The following is a 14,912-nucleotide window of genomic DNA, read 5'->3' as shown; positions in this document are numbered from 1 at the left end:
TGCCTTGAGTTTTAATAGAGAGAAAATGCATAAGGACTTATACCTAAAAGATCAATATTATCTTATCTTTAAGGTCATACCCTATAGTGCTGTGATTCCTGATAATAAATACATTAGAGAACTTTTTTAAAAATTTCCTTTGGAAGTCTGAGAGGGATAGTTCTTATTGATAGGAATGATCAAGGAAATATCAGAAGAAAAATGACATTTTAAACAATGAATAGAAATTTATCAAAGAAAGATGAGAAAGGAGGACCTTGAAGGCATAGGGGATTAACAAGGTGAAGGGAGGAGGTGGAAGCTTGAAGTATTTTCAGTTGGACAAGAGAATAGACAATATGAATAAAATGTAATATGAGATAAAGCTTGAAGTGTAGGGTGACATCAGTCAAGAGAACATGCCTAGTGTTAAGCAAAGGAGTATGGACATGACTTGGCAAATTACAGAGACCCAAATATTTTGGACTGGAAGGAAATGATAAGATCAGTGCCAGTAGTATGAGATGGAAGGCAAGAGTGTAGACCTGAGAAGACCTGATAGATTATTTCAATAGTTCAGATGGATAGGAAAACAAAACAAAACAAACTACATTAAGATTATGGCAATGGGACATAAGAGAGGGGCAGGCAGATAAAAGATATGTTATGGAGATGAAATCAACAAGACTTAAGGAGAGGAAAAGGAAAGGAAAGAGTCAAATAATTGATTTTCATCCATTCAATAATATGAGAAAGCAACCAAGGTTACAAATTGAGCATTTCAATAAGATTACAATTTAAAGATTGTATTAGATAAAAGCAAACAGATTTCTAAAGCGAATGGAGTTTCTGATTTCACTTTTGTTAATCTAATATTGATCAATCCAAAAGAGCTGAAGACAAAAAGAAGACTCCAAAAACTGATTTACCTTAAACTTGTTCTGTGCCTAAACACAGAAACTAGTATGACTAAGTCTAGGCTACAGATATCAAGATAGGTTTATAGAAAAGTTTAAATGAATATATGCAAATTTATGTCTACCTATAAAAATATAAAAGTTTTCTTTAATTATTAACTTTCCTCTTCATCTAGAGTGCATGATATCAAATATCTGAATGAATTGAATTCTTTGCTTTTTCACTGATTATGTTACCATCATAAAGTTTCAGGTTTTCACTTGGAGGAGAAGAGGGACTGCTTGAAAATTATTAGTAGGTTGCTTTCTTATCAGTCACAGTCTTAATTATTAATTATTGTCTCATTTCTTTCTGTGCATTTTGAGTAAATGTGTGTGAGTGAATGAGTGAAGTGTGTATGTGTGTGTGTGTGTGTGTGAATGTAAATGAGAGTCATGTCAACTTCCCTTCCCCTACTGTGGTAGAGAAATAGACTTGAGAAAGAAAGACACTGATGTGTGTGTGCCTTGACCTAAGAGGCAGCTTTCTGTTGATAATAAGATAGGACTCTTTTGATCCCAAGCTGGACTATCCATTTAGATATAGTCACCTTAAGATCTCCTAGTCTACAGCAGAAATGAGAGAAGATTGTAAAGTAAATTCACAAAGGCAAAGAAGCTTCTCTCACCACCCCCACCACCCCCACCAAGAGGCAAGAGACACTCTAAGTTGTATTGCTTGGAAATCGGCAAAAGGGGCAGACAATTTCTTTGGTCTTAGATCCATAAGTCTCTCTCTCTCTCTCTCTCTGCCAGTTGGACCACAGCCTTTGTTCAAGTTTGTCTCTTTCTCTTTTTTTCTTTCTCTCCCACAAGGATCTTGCACAAGGTTGAAATAAAACTTAGAGACTAGAGATAGAAATCAGTTCAAATAACAGATGCCAACAATAAAATCTAAGATTTTCATTTCAATTGGCTGTACTACATTGTTTTCCACCCAGCCTTACATGAGCAGCCTTTCTCAGTGCTTCCATATATTCTTGTTTCCTTCAATTAATAGTACAACTGAGAATTAAACAAAATAAAACTTTCTGCTGATTTGTGTTAATGGGATTATCAAGTGCTCTAAAGAATACTTCACACCCAAGTGTGAAGGTTTAGATGACCTAAATTGTGCTATCTAAACCATTACAGTTAAGATCCTCAGACCTCTTGCATTATCAGGAGTCACTGTCAGATTTTTCAATAAATCATGCAGATTAATTTGTCAGAGCATCTGGTTCCTTTACAATCCATAACTCTTCCCAAGCAAAGGGCTATATTTAGTGACACAAGGCACGAAGAGAAGAGTGCCTGAAAGGCAGAACAATACACACACATGCATACACACACATGCATACACACACACACACACAACCACCAGTAAATGCTGTTAGAGCTTATTTAGAATTGGAAGAAGGAAAGTAGAACAAAACATACCAATGAAATAAAATTCACCAATTATGCAGGATGTATGAAAAAAATGTTGAGCAAAGGTGAAATATACAAAAGGAGCAGAACCATTTAAAACATACATTATCATTTTGAAATTTTGTTGGTTAGATTTTATACACATTTTTGTTGTTGTTTGTTTTTGGATTTCTTATGAATATTTTTTCTCTCTCCTGGCTTGTCTAAATTTGGATGGCCTAAGATTCATTTGCATGCCTCAATGGGAAGGGAAGGGAGAAAGAGTAGGTACTAAATATTTAAAACTCAAAGTAAAGCATGCTACCACATAAATATGTGTGAAACTTCGGTTTAAGAGTCTATCTTACTTAAACTTTGGTGTAGTAATTGGACTGTTTCCTGCTGAACTGTAACCATTTTCAAAATGTATTGGAAAAATTAATTCCTGCATTTATGCACATTAGTATAGCTGAATATTTTGAAATGAGACCTAATATGCATATTTAAAAGATTATCTAGGATGTTAAGGAACCTATGCCAATGTTGGGAGAGAGACTGATGTTTGTTTTAGTTTTGCTTTTATCCAATATTATAAATTCTATATGCCCAGAGATGTAAAAAGGGCCACGTATACGTGCTTACTTGATGTCCATGGAAAGTTAAGAGAGCTACAGAAAATTTCATAGTAATATGAGCACCCCCTTTCTCCCTCTGTGGAGGGTTTACAGGAGGATATGGATAAGAGTCCTATGAGGCAAGAAGTTATAGATAGGATATAAACTGTGGCATTTAATTAAGTGTCAATATTGTTGAGATCACCAATCAATAGATCAAAAATGAGGGTAGATGAATATGCTGGAATTTCCAAGTTTTTTTCCATAATTTTTGTGATTTATAAATTACAAATATGGTGTGGTGGAAAGGACTTTGTACTCAGAATCAGGAAAGCCCGAAAAGATTCTAGGAGCAACTATTTGACTAAATAGATATGAAATTGGGCGAGTCATTATACCTTTTTGAATTTCTTTTTCTTCCTTATTTTAAGAAAAGAGAATTATATTCAAGTGATCTGTAAGGCCATTTCTGGTACTTTCATTCTGTGTTCCTATGACTCAGTCTTCTCCTTTTCCTTCCTATTTTATTTATGTATGTGTTTTAACATCCCTGCCAGAGGACCTTCAGAAATAAGCGATGATCTTGAGAGATGGACCAGGAAAAAAAAAATCTCACAAAGACTATGACACTTGAATTTGACCTTGACAGAAGATTAGAATTCTGGGGAAATGATGATGAAGTGATGAATTCCAGTCTTAGGGATGGATTGTGCAAATGCTCCAAAAAGGGAGTTTAAATCTTTAGATCAGATAACAACTAATCAGTAGGTCAGTTTCACTGGAATGAAGAGTGTAGAAAAGGAGTTAATATGATACACATCTGTCAAGGTCATCTAAAGTCAGTTGATGGAAAGCTTTAAATGTTAATCTGAGAAGTTTTTATTTTTATCCTAGAGAAAACAGGGAGACACCAAGAGTTTTTTGTTTTTGTTTTCTTTAGGAGTGACATAGTCTAATCTTTAATGTATGCATTGGGATGATTATTTTGGCAGTTATGTTGTAACTCAGAGAGGCAATACTTAGGCCAGAAAAAAAAGCAATTAGAATATCATCACAATATTCCATATGAGACATGATTGACTTTAGGGTTGACCTAAGAATAGAGAGAAGATGATGGACATAGTGAAGAGTTAGAATCAAGATATTTTCACAGAATTGGAGAAAAATAAAAAGATGGAGGGACCATTGTTGCCATGCAGTCCTACCCATATCCAAAAGAAATCCCCGTAAGGTATATTACAAGTGGTTTCTAGTATGAAAAAAATAATCATAATTAAAGTTAAAGAACACATTGCCCAGCACAGATCCTTGTGGTTCACCATTGGAGATCCCTTGCCTTGCCATACTGTCATTGTACCATTAATTGCCCCTAGAATCTAGCCATCTAATGAGTTTTGAATTCATCTGATTATATTACTCTCTCTCTCTCTCTCTCTCTCTCTCTCTCTCACACACACACACACACACACACGTCTACTCCACAAAAATAATATGAGGTCATTTATCAAAAACTTTGCTAAAAGCTTAATAAACTCTATCTACAATACATCCCCCATCTACTAGTTTAGCAACTCTGTCAAAAACAGAAATGAGGTTAGCTTGCCATAATGTGTTATTGACACATTGTGTCACTGCTTTCTTCTTTAGATGTTTGCCAACCTTTGTTTTGATGCTTTGTTCTATAATTTTCTCAGCTCATTGTTTAGTTGTTTCAGTCATGTCCAACTCTTCAAGTCTCCATCTGTTTTTTTCTTGCCAAAGATAATGGAGTGGTTTGTTATTTCCTTCTCCACATCATTTTGCAGATGAGGAAACCGAGGCAAACAGGATTAAGTGGCTTTCCCAAAGTCACACAGCCAGTGAGTGTCTGAGGCCAAATTTGAACTTGCAAAGATGAGCCTTCCTGACTCCAGATCTGATATTCTGTCCACTATGCCACCTAGTTGCTCCTTAATTTTCCCACTAACCTATAGTTTATAAACTGTTCCATTCTCTGTTTTAAAAACATTTATCAGGGCAGCTAGGTGGTGCAATGAATAGAGTTCTGGCCTTGGAGTCAGGAGGACTTGAGCTCAAATCTAGCCTCAGACACTCAACACTTACTAGCTCTGTGACCCTAGGCAAGTCACTTAACCCCTGATCTCCACACACACACACACACACACACACACACACTCACACACAAAACGCAAAAAACAACCATTTATCCCCTTTTGCTATGCCTATTCCATTATCAATGCTCTTTTGTATGTCACTAACAGTGGCCCAGTAATCACATCTGCCAGTTAATTTAGGAAGTGATTTATTGGAATGAATAAGGCTGGTAGATCTTTGGACAAAGGTGATGTTTGTAATTTTATAATTTTCAGAGAGGTTTTATTGAGAATGTGGATGGGGGGGAGGTCAGAAAAGGCATCTGGGTGTGGCTGAGCAACACTTTTCTTATGTGCATATCCATGTGCAGTACTTTGTTGATTGTCTTCTACATGAATACTATAATTAAATAAGCTGTAGCATGTGTCCCTGAGGTACTAAAAATGTGACTGTCCATTTCATTCTCTGCCTGTTAGCTGTTGTACCTGTATCTACGGGCTGGAGTTTTAATGAAAGATATGTCTAGCATCTGAAGAAGTTGAGAGCTTGAGAATACTTTCCTTGATATGGTTCTCCCAAGGAACCTTGATTATTCCAAGTTCCTGGATCCTGACAAAGGGAAAGTTTTGAGCAGGTCAGTGAATTTCCATCTTGGCCTTTAATTACCACACAGAAGTAGCTTTTACATTTTTCTAACCATCTGCAAATTTACACATGATCAGCTTAGATTCATTAGCATCATAAATTTACATTTTTTCAGTGTTTAAAAATGGTATACTAGTTGAAGAAATTAAAACTGGATTTAGTTTTTTTTCCTCCATGTACTTTAATTTTACCACTTCTGGTCTACATATCTCCCCAGGCTTGACCTTCTTCTCGTGGTAGACTATAGATTTTAGCCAAACTCTACTGACATGCAGAAGTGACAAAAATTATACTTTCCATATCTCTTGTAAGGAATGTGTAAACTAAAAAGCTTTTGTGGAAGTAATTCAACCTGAAACCTACTTATTATGGGTGGATTGTGTTTTCTAGTAAGAAAGAGAATTACAGAGGTTCAATAAATGATGGGATATAAGTGGAACACTGGAGATACAGCTCTGCCTCAAACCACTTAGGTAAAGCAAATACTGAAATTGCTTTCTATCATCTGGCAAAAAGTGATCAGAAATGAGATATCCAGGATTAAAGCAATAAAGCTTACATGCAAACTTGAAATGCTTAGTACTCTCTTCTATTTGAAATTTCAAAAGAAGGCCAAAAGAAAAGGAAGTTTTAGGAAATTACAATGATTAGGGGAACTCTAAATATATTGTACTTAGAAGCAGAGGAAATCTAAACTTAGATACAACAGATAAGAGTTTCTTACTTCATTCTGACTTGGGAAAATGAAAATTCAAAAGTTTTAGGAAAATTTATTGCTGAATAAACAACAACAACAACAAAAATATTTTTATAGCTGTCAGGTAGTCTATTAAGTTTCAGGCTCTATATCAGAGGAGTGACCTTAGTCTGAAACTTAAGTTGTTCAGTTGGTTTGGTTGATCAGTCAATCAATAAACACTTATTAAGTGCCTGCTATGTCACAGGTACTTTTCTAAGATCTGGGGATACAAAAAGAGATAAAAGACAGTCACTTCCCTCAAGGAGCTTATAATGTAATGGGGAAGATGACATACAAAGACATATATGCAAAGACATCATGCACATAAATATGTGTGTATTTTATATATATATATATATATATATATATATATATATAATATGTGTGTGATAAATAGGAAATACTTAACAGCAACTGATCATAAACCTTGCTTCCATGACTGTAGACAAGCAAAGTAATATTGACATGATTCATTAAGTCCACTTGTGCAAGACACTCTACTAGACACAAGGGACACATAGATAAAGGTTAAGATCATTCTTGCCTCAAAGAGTTTAGTGTCTGCCGAGGGATCAAGCATTTGCAGGAAGAACACTAAAACCTTGAGTTCAATATTATCATTCCTTAAATGGTGGCCCTTGAATTAGGTCTTGAAGGGAACTAGAATTTCAAAGACATGAAAGTTTGGAAAAAATGCCTTCTAGGTATATGGGAGAGTTAAGATATTGGAATCTGTCTTACTTGAAAGAATAGTTTGGTTGAGGAGAGTAGGTTGGTTTGGCTGGAAAATAAAATGAGCAAATATGAGTAATATGAACTATGCCTAGGAAGGTTAATGAGAGACAGACTATGAAAAGCTGTAATGACCAAGCTGAGTCATTTAAATTTCATTATAGACACTATAGAAGATCTCCAGAAATTCTTGAGAAGGGCAAGGATTAGTCAGAACTGTGCTTTAAAGAGATTATTTTGGCAACTATGTAGTGGATGGATGGATTGAAGAGGGGCAAGACTGGTAGACAGAAGACTAACTGAAAGGTTAATATTGCAAGTGATAGGTAAAATGGCCTGAACTTGGTGGAAGCCACGTGAATGAAAAAAAAAATACTGAGTACTTATTATGCACTGTGCTGAGCATCGAGGATATAATTTTAAAAAGGTTACACCTCTCTGTTCTCAAGGAACTCATATTCTAATGGGGAAACAATGCATATGGGAGATTTCAGTTGCTAGTCAGAAGAAAAATCTCATGGTCCTTAAGGTATTATGGCAAAACAGATGACAATGCTTCTTCTTTAACATCATTTCCACTGAAAAAAATCACATCAGTTTCTAAGGCTGAACCATTTAACAGTGTCAGGGACTGTGGCAAGATTTTTTTTTTTTCTGGGATGTTAATAGCTATGGTTGTAGCACCTGCAGAAGTAGTTGCCAGTTGCAATTCCACAGGGCTTACTTCCCAGAATCATGGATGTGGGAGGTAGGCTAGAAGTACTTATGTTCCCAAAGCTCTTTGGTTTGGGGTCCTGGGCTTTCTCAATGGAGTTCTGAGGGGAGATGGTATGCAGGTGGCAGTGATGGTTTGATTTGCCTGCTGCCTCTCATTTGTACCTCAGGGTATCCTGTTTCCCTAGATAGGCTGGTTTACCTTCTTTCTGGGTTGTGGTTGGTTGGCAGTTGGTGAGTATTTATGGCCCCTTCATGAGTAGAATTGCTTCACTGGGTAATGACTGTAAGGGCTGAGCTGAAAGATCAGTGATCTAAAATATTGCCCCTCCTAGTTTGTTAGAAGTTGCTACTGGTTGTGATGAGGAAGATCATTACTTTCTCCACCATGATTGCTTCCTTCAATGATACTTGCAGTGGCTGGGCTGGAAGGCACTCTTATTTATAAAACTCTTGAGACCAAGGCCCTGGTCTCTGTCCACTGAGGTCTGTGGGGAGAACAAGTTGGTGTTGTTTTTTTTTTTTTTTGATTTGCCTGACACCTGATGCTTTCTGTCTCTTCCCCAGGGTGAGAGCCTTGCTATTTCAGCTAAAAAGAAGAGGACATATATAAAAGATGTTGTGATGGTAGGATTGGTTAGGATTGAACACATGACATGTGAAATGATTTCAAATGTCTTTGAAAAACACTCAGACACGAAAAGGAATGTGAGAGTGAGTTACTGCCTTTAGTACTGAATTGTTTAATACTTAATACTTAAGGAGAGGGAAATAATGGAATTTCTAGGACCTACCACCATGTCCAGTATTTCATAGACACTTAAAAATACTTATTTCTTGGTCAAAAGAAGGCCAATCAAGAAGGTCTTAGTCTTCAGGTTGTGAATCCTTTACAAAACTCAACTTTTAATTTTCTGTGTGATTCTCACAGCATAACAACTTCATTGTACCTATGATTGCTGAATTTTTTAAACAAAAGAACAATGGCATTATCAAACCTCAGTATAACAGCATGAAATGAGCATTAGAGAAATGCTTATGCAGTGCATCTGAATGAATTTCTGTAACATTTACCTAAATTGTATTAAATATCATATAAAAAGTAAACTTACTTCAAAAAAGAAAATTCCCATACATTATAACCACACCATATACTTTGTGTTTGAAATGGTATACCCCTTTCAACAAGGATTTCAAGAAACACATTTTAAAGAAATGCATTTTATAATCATATGGCAACAGTCTTGTTCCTGAGATTTTGGTTGCTGCATCATATTTTGCATAAAGATGCTTGAACACAACTAAGAATGTGTCCCTAAAGGACCTGTGATCTCCCTAAAATGAGGCATTACTTTTGCCACCAGAGGAAATCTTCAAGTAATAATTCATTTTTCTTATTTTTTTCCTATTATAAGGGTCCTGTGTCTGATCTGTAGTGAAACTGCAACAGTCATGGTAGGAATTGGCTAACAATTTTTATACATGGAATGACACAAGATAATTATCTACAACTTATAGAGCTATCTCAGTGAGTCTAAGAACAATATGAGATCCTCTAGTGATATAAAAAGAAAAAGAGTGAGGTCTGTGATGAAATAATGATTTTTATGTTCAGAGCTTTCAGAACATACCCACAGTTGGGGGGATGATGTTCTAGATTGTTCTGTGTCAGAAATGGAGTTCCAACAAGATGGTGTTATCATCATAGTTTCACCTAATGCCAGAATATGAATACCCAATTAATGTTGATATGGCAAGTATCATAACAATACACAAGGTAATCAAGTGTAGAGTTAATAAGTAAATATACAGCTCCTCTGATTGTCACCTCAAAGGTTAGGAGAGATGATAAACAGAAGGTGCTCAACAAAAAGAGCTGTCCTGTGATACCAGTGACTCAGCCATGTCCTTTCTAAGCTCCAGAGACTCACTTAGATGTGTTCTCTGAAGGCAATGAAGATTGCTTCAGGGCTCTAAATTAGTGATCACTCTATCATCACTGGTAGTAAAGTTCACTCTCCCATCTTCTTATTTACTGAACTGCATAATAGCCTCACATGGCAGATTCAGGTTTTCCCTTGCTGTAATTGGCAGATTGGTGCTTTCCAGGGTGCTGACATAAAGTCAGATTTAGATGATCTCTCTATTCAGTTGACACCATTGTGGGATGGCCAAACTATTCAAGCTAACAACTGGCACCTCCAGCCACCTGGAACACCTCATGAGGTTTGGGATAAAATGCTTAGCTGGGATTAGTCAGAAGTTACCCTCAAACTAAAACAATAACAAAGCACCAGTGCAGAGAAATTACATGACCTACATTTAAAATGGAGTTCTTTAAAAGATCATAAAATCTGCATCAATTATTTTAGAAGGAAATTATATTTTGAGTGACCCAGTTTGGATGAAGGAATTATTTACTCTCAGAAATTCCAATAAATATCATAGACTACTCTTCTAAGGAACAGTCTTCTTTTTAAAAACAGTTTAAAAATTTCAAATTTTGAGTAGTTACTACCATGCCAAAAAATTTTAAAAAAGTATGAAAAGATGGAACATAGAATCAAGAAAGTTGGAAACAGGGAAATAAACAAGGAGAAAACAGTGTCCAAATTACTAAGAATAAAATATGATAAATTCATTTAATTTCCTGTGCCTCAGTTTATCAAGAAAGAAAACCTCCTACATGTTAATTACTTATTTTATTTTCAATAAACATCAAGTAGTTAATTTTTAGAAGGTATTGAAATCCTTCCCACAGAATCTTGATATTAGTATAAGTAGAATTATCACAAAATTATAATTGACATTCTTCTTGTTTTTCAGAAGTTCTTTTTGTAGGAAAGCAAATTTATTCTGTTTATTATAGATCACCCACTCCTCCAAATGGTCCTAACCACAAACTAAATAAAAATGATTAATTATCTTATATTGCTACTAAATGCAACACAGACTCACTAGATATACTAGTGAGAAATACAAAATGGCCTGGTGAGAAGACATCTGTATTTCTGTCCAACTCTTCAAAAGCATTCCTCCTGCTGTCATTAGATCAAGCATTCAATAACAATGCAACAGAAGTCTAATCCCCAGGACATCTTGGGTGTATTTAATGCCCTCTTGACATGATATCATTACCTTATGAAACATTTCAGGGTTAATTGTTTTATTTAGGCATCACTCCCTATCTGTTTAGAGTATACAAAATGGAATTTAATGTGCCTTTAAATAGACTCTTGCTGGGAATGCAAATTAAATGATAGCAACATAAATAATATTTTCTATTACCCTAACACATTTTAGTTAAAAAGTCACTTAACCATCATCATCATAATTAGCATTTATATTGCAAGTTAAAACTTGCAGATCTCTTTACAAATATTATCTTATTTTTCTTCATAAAAACTGAGAGGTAGGTACTGTTATTATCTCCATTTTATAGATGAGAAGACTGAAGAAGACAGAGGTTCAGTAAACTTTCCAAGGTCACATATGCTGTATATGCAGCCGATGCAAAGAAAAAGCTCAAAAACTTCCTTTTATTCCCCAGCTGATAAGTGGTCAAAGGATATGAACAGGCAATTTTCAGATGAAAAAATTAAAGCTATCTATAATCTTATTAAAAATGCTCTAAATCACTATTGATTAAAGAAATGTAAATTAAAATAACTCTGAAGTACCACATTTCACTTATCAGGTTGGTTAACATGACAAAACAGGAAAATGACAAATGTTGGAGGAGATGTGGGAAAATTGGAACATGAACACATTGTTGGTGGAGTTGTGAAATGACTCAACCACTCTGGAGAACAGTTTGAAACTATGCCTAAAGGGCTATAAAACTGACCCAGTAATGCCACTTCTAGCTCCATGTCCTAAAAAGATCATAAAAATGAGGAGAGCACCCACATATACAAAAATATTCATGGTAGTTCTTTTTGTGGTGACCAAGAATTAGAAATTGAGGGGATGCCCATCAGTTGGGGAATGGCTGAACAACTTGTGGTACATGCATATAGTGGAATACTATTGTTCTGTAAGAAATGATGAGTAGGTGGATTTCAGAAAAACCTGGAAAGACTTAAATAAACTGGTGCTGAGTGAAGTGAGCAGAACCAGGAGAACATTGTACACAATAACAACCACATTGTATGATCACCTGTTTTGATAGACTTACCTTTCCTCAGCACTGCAATGATCTAAGACAATTCCAAAAGACTCATGATGGAAAATGCTATCCACATCCAGAGAAAGAACTATGGAGTCTGAATGCAAATCAAAGCATTCTGTTTTTTCTCTCTCTTCTTTCTTTCTCATGGTTTTTCCCTTTTGTTCTGATTCTTCTTTCACAACATGACTAATGTGGAAATATGTTTAATATGATTGTACATGGATACTCTATTTCAGATTGCATGCCATCTTGGGGAGGGGAGAAGGACGGAAGGGAGATAAATTTAGAACTCAAAATCTTACAAAAGTAAATGTTAAAATCTAAAAATAAATAAATAAATAAAATGATGGAGGAGAAAACCTTTCTTTTAGGAGCATTCAATTTAGTGGAACCTATGATGTATTCATAGATAGATAGATAGATACATAACATACATAGACATAGATATATAGATACATAAACAGACATATACATATATATGTCTTTATATTCACAAACATGAAAAAACTTGGTATATATACATAAATACATATATGTGTATACAGAGATAGAGAAATAAATGTATGTGTATATATATATAGTGCTTATATATACTTCCATATACACATATGAGCCCACAGATGCAGACACACATATACATACACATATGTATACATTTACCAAATCAGATCAATACTGTACTCATAAATTACTTGATAATTACCAATTAAAATGGCTCCCTAAAATATTCAACCAAATTTTTTGATTGTTTTGTAAAGATTATTTCATCTATGAAAATATCTCAATACTTCATATTTTTATCAATTACAAAATAGAAAAAAATCTTTGAACAATCCATCAAGGACCTCCAATCAAATTCTAAATATAATATTTTGTGACTTTTATTCAAAAGTAGGTAATGGTAGTGATTGGGTCAAGGAACAATAAAATTATATTGTAAATTATTATTCATAATCCATAAAAGGCAGAGACCCAGAGCCAGTACATCTACTCAAATGTCTCATACCATTATACAATGACAATTTTGTTCAAGAAGAGGGTAAGAAGATACTAGATGTGGCAAACATTAATGAAATGAGGCATCACATAAATAAAATTAGTTTTGTATTAGAAGGAAAAATCTATTTGTAGAGTTATTAATCACATCAGAACTATATGTCTCTGTGCAGTTCAATCAAGCTTTCTTTCCTTTTTCCCAACAGCATATGGAAAATTGCCTCATGAATTCAATGTTCCCAATTGAAAATCCCACCTCTTTAACACAACTATTCTCTAGCAATAATATAAACAATGGAATAACATTACCTTGAAATAATTGAAATTCAGTTAGCACAAAGGGTAAAAAAGAGAATCAAGAAATATATAAGTAGACTGAAATATGTAGCCTTCTATCAGTGTTGATTTCCATGTAAGAATCTAGGTAAAAGACAAATTGTTGAGGGCATGTGTGACTAATAATTAACGTATATTGGTCACATTGTGAGAATGAAAGAAAACATAATTATAATCAAGTGCTACTTCGATAAATGCATCAAGGATCTGTGGTTTTATTGGAGTGGGAACTCTGTCCATTTCCACAGATCAGATTCCCTATCTATAACTTGTAGACTTGGAGAGTTGCCTGAGACTCAAATAGGTTGGCATGCCTATGGTAACATAGAGAGTGTCAGAGACATGATGTGATCACAAGCCTTCCTGACTCCACAATCAGCACTACGTTCCCTATGCCATCTGCTTCTTGGTACATTGGTAACCCAGATGACAATATAAACAAAGATGACCTCCAGGGCATGGGATGAATCCACTATGTAGGGATTAAGATGAATAAAAAAAAGATAAGAATGTGTGAAAGGGGCATAATCTATGCTGGCAAAGTACTACCACATAAATGAAATCACAGACTCACCAAAGTGTAAAACCACAAAGTTCAAAATAGCTGTTGGAGAAAGGAAGATATATTACTTAATGTGCTTGAAAGAGCACAAAAATGGAAGATCTAAATTCAGATATTGTCTCTGCTGATAACTAACTATTGACCTTGGCCATTTAATAGTCACTGAACATCTCAAGGCCTCAGTTTCATCATCTGTTATGATTTTCTGATTATTTTATCTTGACTTAACCTAGTATATATATAAAAAATTGGAATTTGCCATTTAATTTAAGAAGTGACAGGGTTGTTGCATGTCAGTCTCCTTCATCCAGTATATATTCAAGGTAAAATGGCCTGCTTTCCACTTCTCAACCATTACATCCTATCTCTCACCTACATTTCTTTATACAAGTTGTCTCACCATGAAAAAATGTACTCCTTTCTCACATCAACCTTGTAGTATTCTTAGTTTCCTTAAAATCTCAGCTCAAGTGTCATCTTCTATATTAATCCTATCCTGATCCAGTCCAGAGGCTAGGGGCCTCCTCCTGGATGTATATGTACATACATACACACACATACATATTACATATATTTCACATATTCACACATATATTTTATATGCGTGTGTGTTCAAGAAGGCAAACACCTCTGATGTGACGGCTTGCTAAAGTCTTTTCAGGGATACTCATCCACTTTTTGTATCTACCTGGCATTCAACTCCACATGTGGGTCCAAGAAGCTGTAGCATGCCCAGCGGCCACACACCATAAACCATCTCATCAGACAGGCTAAATCAGGTTGAGTGTAACTGATAAGCTGCAAACCTGTTGGTGAGTTAGAGGAATGTTTATCCCAAGCATGTAAAGACTTCCCTTGGTGGAATGGCAGAATGAAAACAATTTATTCCAACAGCCATGAAGGTGGCTGAAGCAGGCACTGTGGAGTGCTTAGGGCTTGATCAGGCATTGAAGATGCCAAGGTCATCTGCTGCATCCCAGGCTAT

The sequence above is a fragment of the Vombatus ursinus genome, unplaced genomic scaffold (genome assembly GCF_900497805.2).
Source record: "Vombatus ursinus unplaced genomic scaffold, bare-nosed wombat genome assembly UNPS02014818.1, whole genome shotgun sequence".
In the NCBI taxonomy this organism is placed as follows: domain Eukaryota; kingdom Metazoa; phylum Chordata; class Mammalia; order Diprotodontia; family Vombatidae; genus Vombatus; species Vombatus ursinus.
Note: the sequence above shows the minus strand (reverse complement) of the source record.